This window comes from Arachis ipaensis, chromosome B8 (assembly GCF_059453495.1).
Source record: "Arachis ipaensis isolate K30076 ecotype BB chromosome B8, ASM5945349v1, whole genome shotgun sequence".
In the NCBI taxonomy this organism is placed as follows: domain Eukaryota; kingdom Viridiplantae; phylum Streptophyta; class Magnoliopsida; order Fabales; family Fabaceae; genus Arachis; species Arachis ipaensis.
This window is the reverse complement of record NC_142443.1, coordinates 35,937,863-35,949,753: the sequence shown is the minus strand read 5'-3', so window position 1 is coordinate 35,949,753 and position 11,891 is coordinate 35,937,863.

Here is an 11,891-nt window from a genome sequence, read left to right as displayed (position 1 = left end):
ATAAAAGATATGTATATATATAATATATAAGGTTTTGCACAATTTAATTCTATTACAGTATAATGTCAAAAGTTTTATCAATTTTCCAAAAAGAAATGTCAAATAAAATGTAATGGCTAGATAATTTCCAACAAAATAAAACCCCTCAAATTTAATAAACATATTAAGAGTTTCAAAGTAGATTTCTTTGAAAATGGATCCTCTCAATTTTTTTTAACAATTAAGGGAGTAAAGTGTGATCTCTCACCATTAATTTTATAAATGGGACAAAAAATAAATATAAGAGAGAGAGCAATGAAGGGTTAAAAATCACACTTTATACTTTTAATTTTTTTTAACAATTGAGAGGATCCATTTCTAGTTTCTTTCTTCCCTAATAATATTGGTTTAATTACTCTATTGGTCCCTATAGTTTTGCAAAATTTTTAATTAGGTCTCTATATTTTTTCTTCCTTTTAATTGGTCCCTGTACCAAACTTTTTTTTCAATTGAATCCCTATACCTTTTTTTTCTTTTTATTTGAGTTTCTGCACCAATTTTTTTTTGTTGGGTTCCTATCCAATTAAGTTAATTACTATCAAGAGGGGTTTAATTGAAAAAAAATTGTTGCAGTAAAGACCCAATTAAAAAAAATATATAAAGACCTAATTAAAAATTTCACAAAACTATAAGACTAATAGGGGAATTAAACCAATAATATTTAATTCTTCTTCATGATCAGCCGCTTAAATAATTAAGAATAATTTATATGCATCACTTCTATATATAATTTTTTTTATATTTTCTAAAGAACAAAATATTTACCTTTTATACTATAAAAAAATATATATAAATGATATAAACGCATTATTTATATCCTGTGAATGACATAATATTATAATGTACTTTCTTTTGGATGTGTAGTGGAATTTGATTTACCCAAAGTTTTAGCAAAGAATACTATAATACACAGTATAGATCAAACGTACCAACTTGCAAGCTAGAAGCTAAGGAACAAGTTTCCATTAAGACGTCTCATCTTCTGCATTTAATAGTAGTGGTGGGGACCATAGGAAAGAAAATAGAGCAAGTTGATATTTAGGAGACACGGAATGAGGGACACACTGTTTTTTGTGACTAAAGATGAAAGAAAGGGGAAAAAAATACGAAGAACAAGAAAGAAAACACGAGCTAATTAATTCACATGACAGAAGATCTATTTATGCTAACAAGGTAAGGTAAGTTCGTTCACTGGAATGTGGAACCATTTCACATATCAAATTGATGCTCATCATTTAATTCCAGCTACTGATGTTCTTGATTTTTTCTTCCAAATTTTACTACTGAATAGTTTTAACAAACTATCTTCTTTCTCTGTATTAGTAAAAACATATTATGAGAAATACACATTGTAAAAACACAATGAAAAATCCTTCTTTAAATGCATTATTGATCTTTAGATAATAAAACATTGTACAATATGTCAAATGGTTTTTCTTTTAGTAAGTCTCCTAGGATTGTAACAATATTACTAAAATTATTTATATTAATAAGTTTTAAAAAAATTTTATATACTATAATAAATTTAAGAATAAATTAATAGTGCTTTCTTTTTCATATAAATTTGTTTTTAACATTTAATATTTTAATAACCACTTTAAATTAAAGAAACCTGTTAGTTAATTTATATGCCAAAAATCCATGTTGAATGTACAACGCACACTACTATCGCCAAAATAATTGATCTTGTGAAGGGATAATAAATTAATAACAACTAGCTCAGAAGAACACATACATATCTAAAATAAAAATAAAATTTATGTTATTTAGTTATTGACTTTTTTTAACTCTAGATTTACACCGAATTAAGCAATATATATATCAATCCCACTAGAAAATCAAGAGGGTCTAACCAACAATAAGTCAACAAATATTTTTGAATTATATTTTATACTAATTAATAACAATAATTACCATTAATTAGTGGTTATTTAATTTTTTTAAAAAGATACAAAATTAATGATTATTAATTGTCTCTTCTTACTCTAATTCACCTTTTTACCATTTTATTACGTAAACACTAATTCCTCTCTCCAAAAAAAAATTCGAAATTCCAAAAAACAAAAAACATCAAAACATAAGATAAAGAATCATCCAAATCCTAAGAAAAAATATATAAAACATAGGAAAAAGAATCATCCAAAACTAATAAAAAGAATCATCCAAATCCTAAGAAAAAACATACAAAATATAGGAAAAAGAATCATCCAAAACTAATAAAAAGAATCATCCGAAATGTAGAAAAAAACATAAAAAACTAGTTAAAAAAACCATTCAAAACCAAATAAGAGGAGAAGAAGAAGAGTCGCAGGGTGGCCGGCGACGACGTCTTGGACGGCATAGCGTGGATAGTGGGGGGACTCACGGTGGCGTATTGCGACAAGTGGAGGAGTCGCCATGGATCGGAGTAGTTGATCGTGCGTCGCGAATGGGGACCTGGTGGTGGCTGCATCACGACGGATGGAGAGTCGTGGGGTACGAGTGGCGAGTGATGGGGAGCCGCGAGCGGCAAGGGTGCGTCGGGCGAGCGAGGGGGAGTCGCGATGGGACGCGAGGAGGGTGAAGTAGAAGCGCGATGGTGGCAGTCTTTCCTGCGCGAACGGCAGATGAGATGGCGGAGAAGGATGCAAGGACGACCGGCGATGGGCGCGAGGACGGTGCTGCAGCAACGCTAGTGGCGCGAGGACGAAACCGCGGCAGCGTGGAGCATTGGAAAGAGGGATTAGGATTTGTGGTTTTGTGTGGTGAATGATGAGTGGAAGTGAAAATAAATTAGGGTAAGTTTTGATTCAAAAATGTCATTAATGTCAATTAATCAAATTTTGAATTTGAAAAAATAATTTAAAATTAATTAGTATTAATTGAGTTGTTCAATTCTTGGCTGGTAGACACTTGACTCCCTATACTTTTCCATATAGTATTATATCATTATGTAGTAACCTAAATACTACTAGCTAGTTCAACAACTAACTTTTTTTTTCCTAACGAAGATAGGTATTTTATTACAATAAAACTCAACGTTCAAGTCATTTAACCAACCAAGTTCAACTAAGTTACTATAACCTAATTTACTTCTATGTGCCACTACTTTTAACAAACTTTTGACTTAACGCACGAATATATATATATATATATAACTGCATTCTTTTCGTTCTCTACATTCTCGTCTTCTTCTTTTCCTCCTTTTTCCTCATCCTTCTCTTTTATTATAATTATTGTCGTCGTCACTACCACCACCTCCATCTCCTTTTTCTTTCTTTTCTCATTTGAATTTTTTTTATCTCCTCTATTGATGGATAATTTAGATATTCACAAAAATATCATATCAATAATATTTCTATAATTAAGTATAGATACAGTACTCTTTGAGTACTCTCATGTATATTATTAGGATAGGAAATTATGTATTATAATTTATTAGGATCGTAAATTATGCCTTTTAAGGTAGGAAATATTTGATATAGTTTTATATCAAAAGATGTATATATATGTGTTCATGACTAATAGAAAAGCATGTTGAAACAACTTATTTTCTATATGATTTTAGAGCATACTCTAATACCGACAAATACAAAAAGAACCTATACTGCATAATCATGGTAGCAAAACCAGAAAAAAACTCTGCAAATAAATCAAAAGATTTCAAAAAAAGAAACAAAGAAAACTTACTCGTCATATGACCTCAATATGAGTGACAATCCAGGAAATATAATCATGCAAGTGCAGCTGCGTGGAGAAAATTATGAGAAATGGGCTAGAGCAGTAAAAATATCGCTTCGAGCTCAGAGAAAATGGAGATTCATCGATGGAACTCACACGGAACTAGAAAAGATGCACCTGATCTTGAGGAATAGTGGATAGTATAATCCATGATTATATCTTGGATCTTAAACACGATCGAACAAAGCTTATGGTCAACCATTGCGTATGATGAGAATGCGCGGATATTGTGGGAAGATATCAAAGTACGATTTTTTGCTGTGAACGGAACACGAATACAACAACTGAAGTCAGATCTGACGAGATGCAAGCAGGAAGGAATGACCATAACGGTGTATTTTGGGAAATTGAAAGTGTTGTGGGATGAATTAGCACAGTGCGAGCAAATTTTCAAATACATGTGTGGTGGATGTAAGTGTGAAATTGACTCTCAACTTGAGAAGCGAAGGGAAGAAGAGAGGGTCCACCAATTTTTGATGGGCCTAGATAATGCGAGTTATAGAATAGTGCGGTCAATAATATCCTGACAACAGATCTTTTGCCATCGTTGAATCGTGCATACGCAATACTAGTGCAAGAGGAGAGAGTGAAAACGATGGCTAAGGCATCAGAAGAGAGAAGGTTGATTTTAGGACTCGTAATGCAGGCAGGGAACAGGACAAAACAATGAGGAGATCATAGCCAAAAATCAACAATATGCTCTAACTGTGGCAAAAGTGGGCATGATATTAAAGGATGCTTTCAGATTGTGAGATATCCAGAATGGTGGGGCGATCGACCGAGAAATGAAGGAAGAGACGGTGGCAAAGGCTACGGATGACAAGGCACACGTATTCGAGAAATTCCAGCACGTGCAAATGTGGCACACATTGATGGAAGTGGTAGCCATGCTATCAACACGGAAGACAAGAGACGTGAGATATCAGGATTGACCAATGAGCAATGGAACGTATTGGTAGATATGATCAACAAGAAAAAACTATATGAATCTGAGAAAATGATTGGTAAGAGAATTTTTTATTTATGGATAATTGATAGTGGAGCTTTGATGAGCGGATAATTTATACGCTTTTTGGCATTATTTTTAGGTAGTTTTTAGTATGTTTTAGTTACTTTTTATTATACTTTTATTAGTTTTTATGCAAAAATCACATTTCTGGACTTTACTATGAGTTTGTGTATTTTTCTATAATTTCAGGTATTTTCTGGCTAAAATTGAGGGACCTGAGCAAAAATCGGATTTAGAGGCTGAGAAAGGACTGCAGATTCTGTTGGATTCTGACCTCCCTGCACTCAAACGCATTTTTCTGGAGCTACACAAGTCCAATTGGCACGTTCTCAATTGGGATGGAAAGCTAACATCTTGGGCTTTCTAGCAATGTATAATAGTTCATACTTTACCCGAGATTTGATGGCCCAAACTGGCGTTCAACGCCAGCCAGAGACCCTTTTCTGGCGTAAAACGCCGGAACTGGCACCAGAACTGGAGTTAAACGCCCAAACTGGCATCCAAGCTGGCGTTTAACTCTAGAAAAGGCCTATGCACGTGTAAAGCTCAATTCTCAGCCCAAGCACACACCAAATGGGCTCCGAAAGTGGATTTCTGCACTCTCTGTACTTAGTTACTCAATTTCTGTAATCCTTAGTAACTAGTTTAGTATAAATACTAGTCTTTCCTATTGTATTCGGATCATCTTATCATCTTATGCCATTTTTCACATTTGGGAGGCTGGCCATTCGGCCATGCCTAGACCATTTTCTCTTATGTATTTTTCAACGGTGGAGTTTCTACACCTCATAGATTAAGGTGCGGAGCTCTGCTGTTCTTCATGAATTAATACAAGTACTATTATTTCTCTTTCAATTCACGCTTACTTCTTCTCCAAGATATACTCTCGTACATAATTCAGTTAATTCAGAATAAAGGGGTGACCCGTGACAATCACCCACTATCTTCGTTACTCGCTTAGCCAAGATCCGCGTGCCTGACAACCACAAGCGGTCTACATGATGTTCAACGTAGTCATTGGACGACAGCCGGAGTATAGTCTCTTGGGTCTCTGATTCACGGATTTGACTTGCCTCTCCTGACAATAGAGCATTCGAATCTGTGAGATTAGAACCTTTGTGGTAGAGGCTAGAACCAATTGGTAGCATTCCTGAGATCCGGAAAGTCTAAACCTTGTCTGTGGTATTCCGAGTAGGATCTGGGACGGGATGACTGTGACGAGCTTCAAAATCACGAATGTTGGGCGCAGTGACAGTGTGCAAAAGGATAGAGAGATCCTATTCCGACACAAGTGAGAACCGACAGATGATTAGTCGTGCGGTAGCTGTGCTTGGTATTTTTCATCTGAGACGAGAGATTCGACAGTTGATTAGCCGTACAGAAACCGTACCTGGATCATTTTCACTGAGAGGACGGATGGTAGCCATTGACAACGGTGATCCACCAACATACAACTTGCCATGGAAGGGAGCACGCATGATTGGATGAAGACAATAGGAAAGCAGAGGTTCAGAAGCAACAAAGCATTTCCAAACGCTTATCTGAAATTCCCACCAATGAATTACATAAGTATATTTATTTTAATTTACGTTTTATTTATCTTTCAATTATCAAAACTCATAACCAATTGAATCTGCCTGACTAAGATTTACAAGATGACCATAGCTTGCTTCAAGCCGGCAATCTCCGTGGGATCGACCCTTACTCGCGTAAGGTTTTATTACTTGGACGACCCAATGCACTTGCTGGTTAGTTGTACCGAAGTTGTGAAAAGTGTGATCACAATTCCGTGCACCAAGTTTTTGGCGCCGTTGCCGGGAATTGTTCGAGTTTGGACAACTGACGGTTCATCTTATTTCTTAGATTAGGTAAACTTCTTTCTTGTTTCAACTCTTATTTTCTTTTCAAAAAGTTTTTAAAAAAATTTCAAAATTTTTTTAAAGAATGAATTCTAAAGCTTCATGATGATATGTGAAGCCTGGCTGGCTGTTAAGCCATGTCTAATCTTTTGAACTGAGGTTTCCACTTTCCATTGTAGAAAGGTCATCATTGTATTTGTTATGCTAAAGCTTGGCTGGCCATTGGCCATGTCTAATCTTTTGGACCGAAGCTTTAGACTAACATTACAGGAGTCTTGGAATTCTTATTAAAAAAATTTGAATTTCTTTATTTTCTATTTCCAAAAATTTTTTGAAAAATATACAAAAAAATTTAATAAAATTATAAAACCAAAAAAATTTTGTGTTTCTTGTTTGAGTCTAGTGTCAAATTTTAAGTTTGGTGTCAACTGCATGTTTTTAATTTTTCTTAGATTTTCGAAAATTCATGCATTGTGTTCTTCTTTGATCTTCAAGTTGTTCTTGATGATTTTCCTTGTTTAATCTTTAATTTTCTCTTGTTTTGTGTCTTTTCTTGTTTTTCATATGCATTTTCAAATTATTAGTGTCTAAAGTTTAAAAATTTTTAAGTTTGGTGTCTTGCATATCTTTCTTTTCTTAAAAATTTTCAAAAATATGTTCTTGATGTTCATCATGATCTTCAAAGTGTTCTTGGTGTTCATCTTGACATTCAAAGTGTTCTTGCATTCATTATTTGTTTTGATCTTAAATTTTTATGTTTTGTTTCATTTTGTTGCTTCTCTCTCCTCATTAAAAATTCAAAAGTAAAAAAAAAATATTTTCCTTATTCTTCTCATAATTTTTGAAATTTTGAGTTGACTTGGTAAAAAATTTTTAAAATTTAGTTGTTTCTTGTTAGTCAAGTCAAAATTTCAATTTAAAAACTTTATCTTTTCAAATCTTTTTCAAAATCAATTCTTTTTCATTTTTTTTTATGATTTTCGATTTTCATTCTTAAAATTTTTCAAAATCTTTTTCATTTTTCTTTTAATGTTTTCGAAAATTTTAAAACTAATTTTTCAAAATCTTTTTCTTAATTTTATTTCATATTTTCGAAAATCCTTGCTAACAATTAATGTTTGATTCAAAAATTTCAAGTTTGTTACTTTCTTGTTAAGAAAGGTTCAATCTTTAAATTATAGAATCATATCTTTTAGTTTCTTGTTAGTCAAGTCATCAACTTTAATTTTAAAAATCAAATCTTTTTAATTTCTTTTTCAATTCTTTTTCAAAATAAATTTCAATCATATCTTTTTAAAATTTTAATTTCAAAATCTTTTTCTAACTTCTTATCTTTTCAAAATTTATTTTCAAATTTTTTTCAACTAACTACTTGACTTGTTTGTTTTAATTTTAAAAAAAGTTTACTATTTCTTATCTTTTTCAAAACCACCTAACTACTTTTTTACTTCTCATTTTCGAAAACAACTATTCTCTCTCTACCTCATTCTTCTATTCTTCTTTTCCTTTGACACAAAGGAATCTCTATACTGTGACTAGAGGATTCCTCTTCTCTCTTTGTTCTCTTCTTTTTCATATGAGCAGGAACAGGGATAAAGACATTCTTGTTGAAGCTGATCCTGAACCTAAAAGGACTCTGAAGAGAAAGCTGAGAGAAGCTAAAGCACAACACTCCGGAGAGGACCTTACAGCAAATTTCGAAAAAGAGGCAGACATGGCAGCCAAACCTAAGAACAATAGTGGAGATGCAAGGAAGATGCTTGGTGACTTTACTGAACCAACTTCCAACTTCTATGGAAGAAGCATCTCAATTCCTGCAATTGGAGCAAACAACTTTGAGCTTAAGCCTCAATTAGTTTCTCTAATGCAGCAGAATTGCAAGTTTCATAGACTTTCATTGGAAGATCCTCATAAGTTCTTAGCTGAATTCTCGCAAATCTGTGACACTGTTAAGACTAATGGGGTTGATCCCGAGGTCTACAGACTCATGCTTTTCCCCTTTGCTGTAAGAGACAGAGCTAGGATATGGTTGGACTCACAACCTAGAGAAAGCCTGAACTCTTGGAAAAAGTTAGTCAATGCTTTCTTGGCCAAATTCTTTCCACCTCAGAAGATGAGTAAGCTTAAAGTGGAAGTCCAAACCTTCAGACAAAAGGAAGGTGAATCCCTCTATGAAGCTTGGGAAAGATACAAGCAATTGATCAGAAGGTATTCTTCTGACATGCTTTCAGAATGGAGCATCTTAGGTATATTCTATGATAGTCTGTCTGAATTGTCCAAGATGTCATTGGACCACTCTACTGGTGGATCTCTTCATCTAAAAAAAACACCTGTAGAAGCCCAGGAACTTATTGACATAGTTGCAAATAACCAATTCATGTATACTTCTGAGAGGAATCCTATGAACAGTGGGATATCTCAGAAGAAAGGAGTTCTTGAGGTTGACACTCTGAATGCTATATTGGCTCAGAACAAGATATTGACTCAGCAAGTCAATATGATTTCTCAGAATCTGACTGAATTGCAAGCTGCATCCGGCAGTGCTAAAAAAGCCTCCCATGAAGGAGAGGCTTATGATCCTGAGAATCCTGGAATGGAAGAAGTGAATTACATGGGAGAATCCTATGGAAACACTTACAATCCTTCATGGAGGAATCATCCTAATTTCTCATGGAAGGATCAGCAGAAGCCTAATCAAGGCTTCAATAATAATAATGATGGGAAAATTTGGTTTGGCAATAGCAAACCTTTTCCATCATCGTCTCAGCAACAGACAGAGAATTCTAGGCAGAGCCTCTCTGACTTAGCAACCATAGTCTCTGATCTAACTAAGACCACTCATAGTTTCATGACTGAAACAAGATCCTCCATTAGAAATCTGGAGGCACAAGTGGGTCAGTTGAGTAAACGAGTTACTGAAACTCCTCGTCGTACTCTCCCAAGCAGTACAGAAGAGAATCCCAAAAGAGAGTGCATGACCATAACTATATCCAAAGTGGCCGAACCTGGAGAGAGTAAAAAGGCAGTGATTTCCAGTGAGGAAGACCTTGCTGGACGTCCACTGACCAATAAGGAGTTCCCTATTGAGGAACCAAAGGAATCTGAGGCTCATATAAAGACCATAGAGATTCCATGGAACTTAATGCTGCAGTTCATGAGCTTTGATGAAGATTCTTCCTCTGATGAGGATGAAGATTTTGTTGAAGAGCAAGTTGCTCGGTATCTTGAAGCAATCATGAAGTTGAATGCCAAGCTATTTGGTAATGAGACTTGGGAGGATGAACCTCCATTGCTCATTAAGGAACTGAATACCTTGGTTCAGCAAAAATTACCTCAAAAGAAACTGGATCCCGGAAGGTTCTTAATTCCTTACACCATAGGCACCATGACCTTTAAGAAGGCTCTGTGTGACCTTGGTTTAAGTATTAACCTCATACCACTCTCTGTAATGGAGAAACAGGGGATCTTTGAGGTACAAGCTGCAAGAATCTCACTAGAGATGGCAGACAAATCAATGAAACAGGCTTATGGACTTGTAGAGGATGTCTTAGTGAAGGTTGAAGGCCTTTACATCCTTGCTAACTTCATAATCCTAGACACTGGGAAGGATGAGGATGAATGCATCATCCTTGGAAGGCCCTTCCTAGCCATAGCAAGAGCTGTAATTGATGTGGACAGAGGAGAGTTAGTCCTGTAACTGAATGAGGACTACCTTGTGTTTAAGGCTCAAGGATCTTCCTCTGTAACCATAGAGAGGAAGCATGAAAAGCTTCTCTCAATACAGAGTCAAGCAGAGCCCCCACATTCAAACTCTAATTTTGGTGTTGGGAGGCCACCATCATGCTCTGAGTGTCTATGAAGCTCTATAAGAGCTCACTGTCAAGCTATTGACATTAAAGAAGCGCTTATTGGGAGGCAACCCAATCTTATTTATCTATGTTAATTACTTTTTCATTTTATTTTTCATTGTTATTTTATGCTTTCTTCAGGTTGATGATCATGTGGAGTCACAAAAACAGCTGCAGAATTAAAGCGGAATCAAAAATAGCATAAAAAATAGCACACCTTGGAGGACAGGCTTACTGGCATTTAAACGCCAGTAAAGATAGCAGAATGGGCGTTTAACACCCAGTCTGGTAGCATTCTGGGCGTTAAACGCCAGAATTGGTAGACAGACTGGCGTTTAATGCCAGAAAAGGGTGTCTGGCTGGCGTTAAACGCCAGAAAGGGGCATCAGCCTGGCGTTTAACGCTAGGAAAGGCAGCAGACTGGCGTTTAAACGCCAGAAAGGGTTGTCCAGGGGCATTTAAATGCCAAAAAGGTGTAGGGACAGAATTTCTTGACACCTCAGGATTTGTGGATCCCACAAGATCCCCACCTACCCCAACTCTTTTTCTCTCCTTTTCACACCTTTCCATAACACTCTTCCCCAAAATAACCTCTACCAATCACCTCCATTTCTCCTCCAAAACCATTATACAACCCACCTACCCCCACCCATTCAAATTCAAACCATCTCCCTCCCAAACCCAATCCCTATTACAAGAATTCCCTCTCTACTCCACTCCTATATAAGCCCCTCATCACTCCTTCATTTTCACACATCATAACCACCTAAAACCCCCTTGGCCGAACCATTCACACACCTCCATCTCCTTCATCTCTTCTTCCTATAATAATTTCTTTCTTCTTTTGCTCGAGGACGAGCAAACCTTTTAAGTTTGGTGTGAAAAAAAGCTCTGCTTTTTATTTTTTCATAACCATTAATGGCACCTAAGGCCGGAGAAACCTCTAGCAAGAGGAAAGGAAAGGCAGTTGCTTCCAACTCCGAGTCATGGGAGATGGAGAGATTCATCTCAAAAGTCCATCACTAGAAAGAGGATGGAGCAAACAAGAGAGCCCACTCATAGATCTCAACAAGAGCATGAGGAAGTCCCTCATCAAGAAATTCCTGAGATGGCTCAAAGGATGCATTTTCCTCCACACAACTATTGGGAGCAACTCAACACCTCTTTAGGAGAATTGAGTTCCAACATGGAGCAAATAAGAGTGGAGTACCAAAAGCACTCCATCATCCTCTATGAAATCAGAGAGGACCAAAAGGCCATGAGAGAGGAGCAACAAAGGCAAGGAAGAGACATAGAGGAGCTCAAGAACTCCATTGGTTCTTCAAGAGGAAGAAGAAGCCACCATCACTAAGGTGGACCCATTCTTTAATCTCCTTGTTTATTTTCTTTTCTGTTTTCGGTTTTTATGCTTATAAA